The sequence below is a fragment of the Anomaloglossus baeobatrachus genome (genome assembly GCF_048569485.1).
Source record: "Anomaloglossus baeobatrachus isolate aAnoBae1 chromosome 7 unlocalized genomic scaffold, aAnoBae1.hap1 SUPER_7_unloc_1, whole genome shotgun sequence".
NCBI lineage: Eukaryota > Metazoa > Chordata > Amphibia > Anura > Aromobatidae > Anomaloglossus > Anomaloglossus baeobatrachus.
The window spans coordinates 81124-93940 of NW_027441815.1; the positions used below are offsets into that span (position 1 = coordinate 81124).

The following is a 12817-nucleotide window of genomic DNA, read 5'->3' on the forward strand; positions in this document are numbered from 1 at the left end:
AAAGGTATAGCAGTACCGTTTCAAAGTTTCGGTGATCCAAGCAGCATTCCATCAGACTCTGGAAGGTTCCTGGCAAATTGCACAGCTCGAAGGGCATGCTTTTGAACTCGCAGAGACCCATCGGGGTGGCAAAGGCGGTCTTCTCCCGGTCTGCCTCAGCAACGGACACTTGCCAATAGTTGCTTCTTCTGCTCATACCCCCTCCACCATCCGGGCCGTACCGACTGGCCAGTTCCTCAGGATGAAGCGAATTTGTTCGTCAGACACTGCTTTTGAACAACAGTCTGTCGACCTCCAGCGCCATAGGGGTGGTGAAGGCGGTCTTCTCCCGGTCTGCCTCAGCAACGGACACTAGCCAATAGTGACTAGTGAGATCAAGGGTAGAAAAATAATTTGCAGTTCTCAATGCAGCTAGCGATTCCTCAATACGGGGGAGTTGTGCCGTCCTTCTTCTTTAACAGGACCAACGGAGCTGCCCAAAGGCTACAACTGTCACGGATAACCCCAGCCGCCTTCATGTTGCTCAACATGTCCTTGGTACACTGGTAATGTGAAGGTGGTATTGGCTTATAGCTCTCTTTGATGGGTGGGTGTGCACCTGTGGGGATGTAGTAATGGACCCCTTTTATTCCCCCAAAATCTAGCGGATGTTTGCTGAAGACTTGCTTGCTCGTATTCTTGCACTACCCTGTGGACCCGCTTCTTGTGATGTGAAGGTGTGGAGTCAGTGCCTACGTGTAATTCCTGACACCACTCCTCTGGCTGACTTGGTGAGCAGTCACTGACTGGGTGGGGTGCAGTAATAGTGGATGCTGCTACTTGGATAGCATGTGTATCTACTGTGAACAGCTTATCAATGGTGGCAAGTCGGGGCAGCTTAACCTCCTGCTCTCCGCAGTTTAACACTCTCACGGGCACTCTTCCCTTCCGCATTAATGAATAAAACTATGATGTAAATATCATATAGATACCCCACAATTGTAAATAAAGGTAGGTTATGGGAAAAGGGGGAACAGGGAAAGAGGAAAATAGTGTAATAAAGTATACCTTCTGGGGGTGAGAGGAAATGGCAGCACAGCCAGTGGAGGTGAAGCAAAAGGAAGCCTGCAACTAAAGAGTTGAGAGCGTTATCACATGGTGACTGAGCCTGATTGTAAAGGGAGCATAGAGTGGAGCATACTCTGGGCACGTTAGAACCCAAGTTCTTAAACCATGAATATGGACCCCTTTTATTCTCCCAAAGTCTAGCGGATGTTTGCTGAAGACTTGCTCGTATTCTTGCACTACCCTGTGGACCCGCTTCTTGTGATGTGAAGGTGTGGAGTCAGTGCCTACGTGTAATTCCTTACACCACTCCTCTGGTTGACTTGGTGAGCTGTCACTGAATGGGTGTGGTGAAGTAACGGTGGATGCTGTGGCTTGGATATCATATTAAATATAGGGACCCCCATACAGTAGTATGAGAATTTTTTTTGTATTCAATGATCGGTATTACCTTCAGGGGCGCGGCAAGTGGACGTGCGTTCCATTAGCCTCACTGCATTCCACTCCCATACAGGAAGTGGGCGCAGCTATTACTACGGTCGCACATAAAAGAACCCACAGCCACCACTGCACACACGGTAGGTTTTTTAACTGCATGAGAGGACACACACAAGCTAGGGACCCCAACGTAGAGAAATACTTTGGCGTAGTGTTGGGGCTCTATTGCATTGATCAATTCAGTAGCTAAATTTCTCTTGATTCATATGTTCATGGCAGTAATGCAGATTCCATTTTTCACATATTCACTCTTGCATATAGCTATTGGATTTTTCAAGTCAGTATTCACACAGCAGTTTCTGCTATTTCATGTATTCCCCTTACATAGTCACTGGTGTGCATACCTTATCTCCCCATAGTGATGTTTTTTTAGGTTTTTGCACCCAGTTCGGACTTAGAATGGTGTTCCAAACGTTATTCCTATTTGTTAGTATTTTTTCGTTTGGGAACCCTCCCCAACCACACCTATTGCCAATCCATAGCATACGCATAAATAGCCTGGGTCTCAGCTTCCCATACACGGTAGGTTTTTTAACTGCATGAGAGGACACACACAAGCTAGGGACCCCAACGTAGAGAAATACTTTGGCGTAGTGTTGGGGCTCTATTGCATTGATCAATTCAGTAGCTAAATTTCTCTTGATTCATATGTTCATGGCAGTAATGCAGATTCCATTTTTCACATATTCACTCTTGCATATAGCTATTGGATTTTTCAAGTCAGTATTCACACAGCAGTTTCTGCTATTTCATGTATTCCCCTTACATAGTCACTGGTGTGCATACCTTATCTCCCCATAGTGATGTTTTTTTAGGTTTTTGCACCCAGTTCGGACTTAGAATGGTGTTCCAAACGTTATTCCTATTTGTTAGTATTTTTTCGTTTGTGAACCCTCCCCAACCACACCTATTGCCAATCCATATCATACGCATAAATAGCCTGGGTCTCAGCTTCCCATACACGGTAGGTTTCTTAACTGCATGAGAGGACACACACAAGCTAGGGACCCCAACGTAGAGAAATACTTTGGCGTAGTGTTGGGGCTCTATTGCATTGATCAATTCAGTAGCTAAATTTCTCTTGATTCATATGTTCATGGCAGTAATGCAGATTCCATTTTTCACATATTCACTCTTGCATATAGCTATTGGATTTTTCAACTCAGTATTCACACAGCAGTTTCTGCTATTTCATGTATTCCCCTTACATAGTCACTGGTGTGCATACCTTATCTCCCCATAGTGCCTGGGAGCTGACCCAGACACTAGCAGTTTTGCACTCCTACCCAAAACTGGGCTCCTCACTGAACTCACTACCTCCACGGTTCAACTCTAAACTGAACTTCAACTAACTGACTGGTTTATCCACCTCCAGGCCTGTGAACTCCTTGGTGGGTGGGGCCAACCACCTGGCTCCGCCCCACCTGGTGTGGACATCAGCCCCTGGAGGGAGGCAACAACGGTTTTGTGTCTGACTAGTGTAACTATCCGGGAAAGGGGGTGTGTGTGTGTTATGTCTGTGACTAACTGGCTAGTCCAGGGCGTCACACTTGCACTACCCTGTAGACCCCCTTCTTGTGATGTGAAGGTGTGGAGTCAGTGCCTACGTGTAATTCCTGACACCACTCCTCTGGCTGACTTGGTGAGCTGTCACTGAATGGGTGTGGTGAAGTAACGGTGGATGCTGTGGCTTGGATATCATATTAAATATAGGGACCCCCATACAGTAGTATGAGAAATTTTTTTGTATTCAATGATCGGTATTACCTTCAGGGGCGCGGCACGTGGACGTGCGTTCCATTAGCCTCACTGCATTCCACTCCCATACAGGAAGTGGGCGCAGCTATTACTACGGTCGCACATAAAAGAACCCACAGCCACCACTGCACACACGGTAGGTTTTTTAACTGCATGAGAGGACACACACAAGCTAGGGACCCCAACGTAGAGAAATACTTTGGCGTAGTGTTGGGGCTCTATTGCATTGATCAATTCAGTAGCTAAATTTCTCTTGATTCATATGTTCATGGCAGTAATGCAGATTCCATTTTTCACATATTCACTCTTGCATATAGCTATTGGATTTTTCAACTCAGTATTCACACAGCAGTTTCTGCTATTTCATGTATTCCCCTTACATAGTCACTGGTGTGCATACCTTATCTCCCCATAGTGCCTGGGATCTGACCCAGACACTAGCAGTTTTGCACTCCTACCCAAAACTGGGCTCCTCACTGAACTCACTACCTCCACGGTTCAACTCTAAACTGAACTTCAACTAACTGACTGGTTTATCCACCTCCAGGCCTGTGAACTCCTTGGTGGGTGGGGCCAACCACCTGGCTCCGCCCCACCTGGTGTGGACATCAGCCCCTGGAGGGAGGCAACAACGGTTTTGTGTCTGACTAGTGTAACTATCCGGGAAAGGGTGTGTGTGTGTGTTATGTCTGTGACTAACTGGCTAGTCCAGGGCGTCACACTTGCACTACCCTGTAGACCCCCTTCTTGTGATGTGAAGGTGTGGAGTCAGTGCCTACGTGTAATTCCTGACACCACTCCTCTGGCTGACTTGGTGAGCTGTCACTGACTGGGTGGGGTGCAGTAATGGTGGATGCTGCTGCTGCTTGGATAGCATGTGTATTTACTGTGAACAGCTTATCAATGGTGGCAAATCGGGGCAGCTTAACCTCTTGCTTTCCGCAGTTCAACACTCTCACGCGCACTCTTCCCTTCCGTATTAATGAATAAAACTGTGATATAAATAGTATATAGATACCCCACAAATGCAGATAAAGGTAGGTTATGGGAAAAGGGAGAAGAGGGAAACAGGAAAATAGTGTAATAAAGTATACCTTCCAGGGGGGAGAGGAAATGGCAGCACAGCCAGTGGAGGTGAAGCAAGGGGAAGCCTGCAACTAAATTGTTGAGAGCATTATCACATGGTGACTGAGCCTGATTGTAACGGGAGCATAGAGGTGCCGATCCTGTCTTACCTGCGTTGGTGTAGAAGTGGGTTTCCAGTGGTGGAGTCAGCTGTGTGCAGTGGTGGCTGTGGGTTCTTTTATGTGCGACCGTAGTAATAGCTGCGCCCACTTCCTGTATGGGAGTGGAACGCAGTGAGGCTAATGGAACGCACGTCCACGTGCCGCGCCCCTGAAGGTAATACCGATCATTGAATACAAAAAAATTTCTCATACTACTGTATGGGGGTCCCTATATTTAATATGATATCCAAGCCACAGCATCCACCGTTACTTCACCACACCCATTCAGTGACAGCTCACCAAGTCAGCCAGAGGAGTGGTGTAAGGAATTACACGTAGGCACTGACTCCACACCTTCACATCACAAGAAGCGGGTCCACAGGGTAGTGCAAGAATATGAACAAGTCTTCAGCAAACATCCGCTAGGCTTTGGAGAATAAAAGGGTCCATATTCATGGTTTAAGAACTTGGGATCTAACGTGCCCAGAGTATGCTCCACTCTATGCTCCCTTTACAATCAGGCTCAGTCACCATGTGATAACGCTCTCAACTCTTTAGTTGCAGGCTTCCTTTTGCTTCACCTCCACTGGCTGTACTGCCATTTCCTCTCACCCCCAGAAGGTATACTTTATTACACTATTTTCCTCTTTCCCTGTTCCCCCTTTTCCCATAACCTACCTTTATTTACATTTGTGGGGTATCTATATGATATTTACATCATAGTTTTACTCATTAATGCGGAAGGGAAGAGTGCCCGTGAGAGTGTTGAACTGCGGAGAGCAGGAGGTTAAGCTGCCCTGACTTGCCACCATTGATAAGCTGTTCACAGTAGATACACATGCTATCCAAGTAGCAGCATCCACCATTACTGCACCCCACCCAGTCAGTGACTGCTCATCAAGTCAGCCAGAGGAGTGGTGTCAGGAATTACACGTAGGCACTGACTCGACACCTTCACATCACAAGAAGGGGGTCTACAGGGTAGTGCAAGAAGACGAGCAAGTCTTCAGCAAACCTCCGCTAGATTTTAGGGGAATAAAAGGGGTCCAACACCACATCCCCACAGGTGCACACCCACCCATCAAAGAGAGCTATAAGCCAATACCACCTTCACATTGCCAGTGTACCAAGGACATGTTGAGCAACATGAAGGCGGCTGGGGTTATCCGTGACAGTTGTAGCCTTTGGGCAGCTCTGTTGATCCTGTTAAAGAAGAAGGACGGCACCACTCCCCGTATTGAGGAATCGCTAGCTGCATTGAGAACTGCAAATTATTTTTCTACCCTTGATCTCACTAGTCACTATTGGCAAGTGTCCGTTGCTGAGGCAGACCGGGAGAAGACCGCCTTCGCCACCCCTATGGGTCTCTGCGAGTTCAAAAGCATGCCCTTCGAGCTGTGCAATGCACCAGGAACCTTCCAGAGGCTGATGGAATGCTGCTTGGGACAAGATTTTAGGGTGTATAAAAAGGGAGATTTGATCCCGTGATCCCAACGTATTGTTACACCTCTATAAATCACTTGTAAGGCCACATCTGGAATATGGGAACCAGTTTTGGGCTCCACATTTTAAAAAGGACATTCAGAAGTTAGAGTCAGTTCAAAGGTGGGCAACTAGACTACTACAAGGAATGGAAGGCCTCCCATATGATGACAAGTTGAAAAAGTTATTAAGTGATTATTGGCTGCAATGGGGCTTTCTGGCTGGTGCCAGCCTCTCTTCTTAGCACACAGGAACCACAATCCCTACACCATGCTTCAATGGATTCTCTCATCCCAGCCCAGTAAAACTACATATTTTACACAGTCATAAGCAGCCCATGGGCATTCACCTGCATTCAAACCAATAACAGCTCATAGACCAGACAATCCATCTACCACTGGACCAAAGACAGGAAGTTAAATCCACTGCCTGCGGTAACCAACTTAATCCTATAGGCTACTCACACAACAAACCCAACAGAAAGGAAAAAAACATGGCTTCGATTATCCATCCAATGAAAATGCATAACCATTGTGAGCCATTGGACAATGCAATTGGACACTTGGTGACATGGTGCACGGCCCAATGAATCAAGTCTTTACTTCATATTCACGGTTTAAGCCCTTGGGTTCTAATGTGCCCAGAGTACATATCCAGAAAGATTCTCTTTCTTTGAGCTAAACACAAGTCAACAATACATTGTAAGCAGATTCTATTACCAGTGCCACACCATTTTGTGACGCATAATCACACAGTGATCGAATTAAGATTCCAAGTCATCGAACATGTCCAAGCCATACGCAGAGGAGGCAATAGAATTAGGAAGCTCAAAGAAAGGGAATCTTTCTGGATATATACTCTGGGCACATTGGAACCCAAAGGCTTAAACCATGAATATGAAGTACAGACTTGATTCATTGGGCCATGCATGGACATAATGGACATAATTCTAATAGGCAGGACAGGTAATAAGGAGCACAAGGGATATGCTAAAATGTGTTGTGTGACAAGACAGACACAGGAAAGGACATGATAACAGGTGTAGGGACCAACAAGGTGAGACAAGGGGTATCAGGATATTGTCAAGTAGGTATGAATGTAGTAATGGGGCAGGCATAGAGAATTGTATGTGAATGTGAATTACAATAAATCACTAAGGAAAGGAATATGTGAGTGTGTGCCTAATGTAAACTAATATTGTACTGGCAAAATTATAGATGGAAAGGGAGAAGGGGAGGGGGGGAGAGAGGAGGCTGTAATTGACTACAAGGGTATGAGTTATGAGTGATCATAGGGATAGTGTTACATAAGTGGAAATACCTATGGAGGACCGGATGTGTAAGCGCATACCTTATACAAACCTATAGAGTGCTGATGGGTGAGAGTGTGATGTTAGATATAAGACATCCTATAGTGAATAGTGAGCCGTAATCAAGTGCAACAGGGATATTTCACGTGACTATGGGAACATGGAAGGTAAAGAAAGGGGAGAAAAAACTGTTAGACAAGGTAATCAGACATAATGTAACCAGTTGATCAGACATGACAAACATGACAAATAAAAAACAAGGAAGAATGGAACTCCATACATAGTGGAACCATATATAGTGTGAACACGAAAAAGAACCGGGCGTTAGAAAAAATGTGCACGGCCCAATGAATCAAGTCGGTTCTTCATATTCATGGTTTAAGCCCTTGGGTTCCAACGTGCCCAGAGTATATATCCAGAAAGATTCCCTTTCTTTGAGCTTCCTAATTCTATTGCCTCCTCTGCGTATGGCTGGGACATGTTCGATGACTTGGAATCTTAATTGGGCCACTGTGTGATTATGCGTCACAAAATGGTGTGGGACTGGTAATAGAATCTGCTTACAATGTATTGTTGACTTGTGCTTAGCACAAAAAAAGGGAATCTTTCTGGATATGTACTCTGGACACATTAAAACCCAAGGGCTTAAACCGTGAATATGAAGTACAGACTTGATTCATTGGGCCGTGCACCATGTCACCATGTGTGCAATTGCATTGTCCAATGGCTCACAATGGTTATGCGTTTTCATTGGATGGATAATCGAAGCCATGTTTTTTTCCTTTCTCTTGGGTTTGTTGTGTGAGTAGCCTATAGGATTAAGTTAGTTACCGCAGGCAGTGGATTTAGCTTCCTGTCTTTGGTCCAGTGGTAGATTGATTGTTTGGTCTATGAGCTGTTATGGGTTTTAATCCAGGTGAATGCCCATGGGCTGCCTATAACTGTGTGAAATATGTAGTTTTACTGGGCTGGGATGAGAGAATCCATCGAAGCATGGTGTAGGGATTGTGGTTCCTGTGTGCTAAGAAGAAAGGCTAGCACCAGCCAGAAAGCCTCATTACAGCCAATAATCAACCGCTAGCCGCTGGAACTCGTTGCTCTAGATCATGTCAAACTCTCACCAAGCAGGAATAGATACATTAGCCCACCATCCCACCCAAAGAGCAACTTCTGCTGCGCAGCTGGCTTTCTAGGCAGCAGCGCTATTGTGATGTCAGCGGGGGACATTGTGACAAGCCAGTGTTCCGTCACTTCATGTTGTGCACTGTTCAAACGGAAAATACATCAACAGGCAGACTACAGAAAAGCTTACTGACAAAGGATAGAGAGGGGCTTTCTCAGAGGGCTTTTTACAGTTTGTCTATTCCCAATTAGCCGTTTAAGTATGCTTAATGAAAGTACTAATTCTTTCATAGGCCGCCCATTGTTAGTATTTGACGTTCCTTATATTGCGGTATCAGGCTTCGCAGCAGGTTGCAAAACATTCATCACCCATGACTGTCCCCAATTGGGCTCAGAAGCTAAATGTCTATCATGACCTCTCTTTTTGAAAGTCCAAGAGCAAGCAAACTCTTCCTCCAGGAGAGGGAGCCAACAGATCACTAAAGACATCATCATTGCTCAAAGAAAACACCGAAAAACAATGGAAGCTTTAATTGGAGTGGAATCTGATAGACAGCACCTGATGCCAAGTCTGCATCTTCTAACACCTGCAGTCACTGCAGCAGCTGAATCCAATGTGTCCAAAAGGGATCTATTCTATTCAATTGCAAATGATCTAGATAAGACTGAGAATAAGATACTGCACGGGACATAGCAGAGTTGGTCAAGTTGAGTGGAGATGAGTTTGCTATTTGGCACAGCTTTTGCATCAATAAAGCAAGTAAAAGGTGTGAAAGATAAAAAAAAAGGGTGAAAGTGTGAAAAGTGAATTGGCCAAATTGAGGTGCATATAAAGTTTTTGCTTTCTTTCAATTCACTAATGAGGCTCATTTGAATCAGGTGAATTGAGTTCTGCTTTTGGAAACTCGGTTAAGAAGGGGTGCACCGGTCCTGGAGGTACTGCAATACCAGGTCAATGCGTGGAGTGGACAGAGCAAGATTTCCATCTCCTTGTTCTAAAAATCCATTTAATATATGGTCCCTAGAGAGGGGACGTATCAGATATTAAACTGATAAGAACAGATTTAATTTTTTTTTTTTCTGTTTATCAGTAGGACTTCAAAATAACAAAGGTGATCGCCTCCCGTTGCCTGGGAACCGTCCAGGCACAAGAGGGCTATGTGTCACCAGAAGGCGCACACACTCCCTCAAGGCCGGCAGACGTGCAATCCCAGGCACCTTCCAGTACCGACCAAGGTAGCGTCCTCCGAAACTACACTTGATCTTAGCCAAAAGGCCGAGAAGCTATAACCCGAATTGGTTACGGCCTTGAGTGGCACCCTGGCCTATACCGGACACATCTTAGGGAGAGGGAGACAAACCCACGCCTACAGAAGACATTTTGTCACCCAAGCCAAACCCTTGAAAAGGCTGTTTTGCAGAGCAAAAACAAGGAGAATGGTGCTTTTTGCAGCCGCCGCCCACTGCAATGAATCTGAATAACTCCTCCTTTTGGGCACAAGCACCTCCCCTCCCCCTTGCAGTCTTTCCAATTCATGATACAAAAAGACGGACGGACAGGACAGGACAGGACCATCTGCCTGACTTTCCGTCACTGCCACCCTTTGCCATCCTTGCCCGTAGAAAGCCCTTTCATCATCCCCAAACCCTAATCTTTTCCCTTCCCTTCCCAGCTGCGTCTCACTCCCTTTCATTAGGAAGTGAGCGCAGCCTTTTCTCCGTTCTGCACATGCGCGACGTTAAACACAAATGCGCAGGCGTGCGTTCCATTAGCCTCACTGCATTCCACTCCCATACAGGAAGTGGGCACAGCTATTACTACGGTCGCACATAAAAGAACCCACGGCCACCACTGCACATAGCTGACTCCACCACAGGACACCCACTTCTACACCAACGCAGGTAAGACAGGATCGGCACCTCTATGCTCCCGTTACAATCAGGCTCAGTCACCATGTGATAACGCTCTCAACTCTTTAGTTGCAGGCTCCCCTTGCTTCACCTCCACTGGCTGTGCTGCCATTTCCTCTCCCACCTGGAAGGTATACTTTATTCCACTATTTTCCTGTTTCTCTCTTCCCCCTTTTCCCATAACCTACTTTTATCTGCATTTGTGGGGTATCTATATGCTATTTACATCATAGTTTTATTCATTAATATGGAAGGGAAGAGTGCCCATGAGAGTGTTGAACTGCGGAGAGCAAAAGATTAAGCTGCTCCGATTTGCCACCATTGATAAGCTGTTCTCAGTAGATACACATGCTATCCAAACAGCAGCATCCACCATTGCTTCAGCCCACCCATTCAGTGACAGCTCACCAAGTCAGCCAGAGGAGTGGTGTAAGGAATTACACGTAGGCACTGACTCCACACCTTCACATCACAAGAAGGGGGTCTACAGGCTAGTGCAAGAATACGAGCAAGTCTTCAGCAAACATCCGCTAGACTTTTGAAAAATAAAAGGGGTCAAACACTACATCCCCACAAGTGCACACCCACCCATTAAAGAGAGATATAAGCCAAATCTACCTGCACATTACCAGTGTACCAAGGACATGTTGAGCAACATGAAGGAGGCTGGGGTTATCCGTGACAGTTGTAGCCTCTGGGCAGCTCCGTTGGTCCTGTTAAAGAAGAAGGACAGCACCACTCCCCTGTATTGAGGAATAGCTAGCTGCATTGACAACTGCAAATTATTTTTCTACCCTTGATCTCACTAGTCACTATTGGCAAGTGTCCGTTGCTGAGGCAGACCGGGAGAAGACCGCCTTTGCCACCCCGATGGGTCTCTGCGAGTTCAAAAGCATGCCCTTCGAGCTGTGCAATTTGCCAGGAACCTTCCAGAGGCTGATGGAATGCTGCTTGGGACACCGAAACTTTGAAACGGTACTGCTATACCTTTATGATGTTATTGTTTATTCTAACGCAAACAAGATTTTAGGGTGTATAAAAAGGGAGATTAGATCCGATGATCCCAACGTATTGTTACCCCTCTATAAATCACTTGTAAGGCCACATCTGGAATATGGGGTAAAGTCCTGAGCAGGTTGATAACCATTGGTTTGAGCATGGTAGGGTGTAGTACGCATCTTCCTGCATCGGTAAAAGCTGCAGAAGTCCTTGAAGATTTCCGCTTCAAAGGCAGTGCCTTGATCTGTGAGGACTCTCTCTGAGTAGCCATGAGGTCTGCATAAGTGTGCTTGGAAGACCTTCGCTGCAGTATGGGCCATTAGATCTTTGACTTGTACCACAACCATAAATCTCGAGTAGTTGTCTACCATCGTAAGTGCATACGTGAGCTCACCTCGATATTCTGCAACAAAACTCCCTTTTTCGATTTCAGTTTCAGCAAACACTCCTCTTCCTGTAGAAAATATTTATCATTACCTAAGACAGTCATTCTAATGCATGACAATATTAAGGCAATTTAGTTAAAACTTGTTTTAACTCACCTTTAAGGGGATTGATGTATTTCATGGTCAATCCAGGTTTGTCAGTGATGGCACTGACATAATGTATGGCGTCTTTTTCGGGCGTTATCCTTTGCCTTTTCATTGTGAAAATCCAGTTGCCTATATCAAAGCAAATTCTACTACTTGTAAAGTATGCAGAAAATGAAATGTAGAACATATAACATCAACTGCTTAGGAACGCATCATAGGTTAGTACTTAAAAGGATATTGTCATGTTCTAGTCATAATGCAAGCTGGACATTTTTCATGTTACCCTGTAATCGCCGGCCTGTTCTAATGCTCACAAGCCAAGATATAGGCTCAGCTGCTAAGGCTTCCCTCTGCCTTCTGAATGAAAATTGAATATGTCTGGCTCACTGTGTATATAGCAGGTGCTCAGAAAAAATAAGAGTCAATTCAATAGAAATAGCTCTGGCACACTATAGTGATCAATAACGTAAGAAAAGAACTCTTAGAATGCTGAAAATTCTTTATTTGTGCAAAAGGATAATTCATCCAACGTTTCGAGCTTGTTTTTAGGTCTTTATCAAGGATAAAGTTATCTAAGATCATAAAGGGTTACAAAACCATATAAACACGTAATTAGTACATAGTACAACATAACAGTACAATATATTGCTACTTGAGAGTACAATGGGTCAAATGACCATGATGCACATACAAAAAAATTTTCCAAAGCCATAGTGAAAACATTTGTACTGAGGAAAGAAAATTTCCACATGACCTATCTGGAGAAACATTCTGGATCAAACAACCAAAAATAGTCAAGCAGGTAAATACACACCTATATGGATAACAGGATGATATGTGTTCAATTGTATAGCGTCATTGCCATTAAGGTACAAATGGAAAACTTGCAATCCTATATAGTGAAGGAAATGAACACATATATCAAAGAACACAGG

General features: G+C 45.0%; 1 pseudogene; it reads right to left on the reverse strand.

The window, feature by feature from the left end:
• Positions 1 to 9353: 9353 nt before the first annotated feature.
• Positions 9354 to 9556, reverse strand: LOC142259383 (U2 spliceosomal RNA; annotated as a pseudogene).
• Positions 9557 to 12817: the final 3261 nt, after the last annotated feature.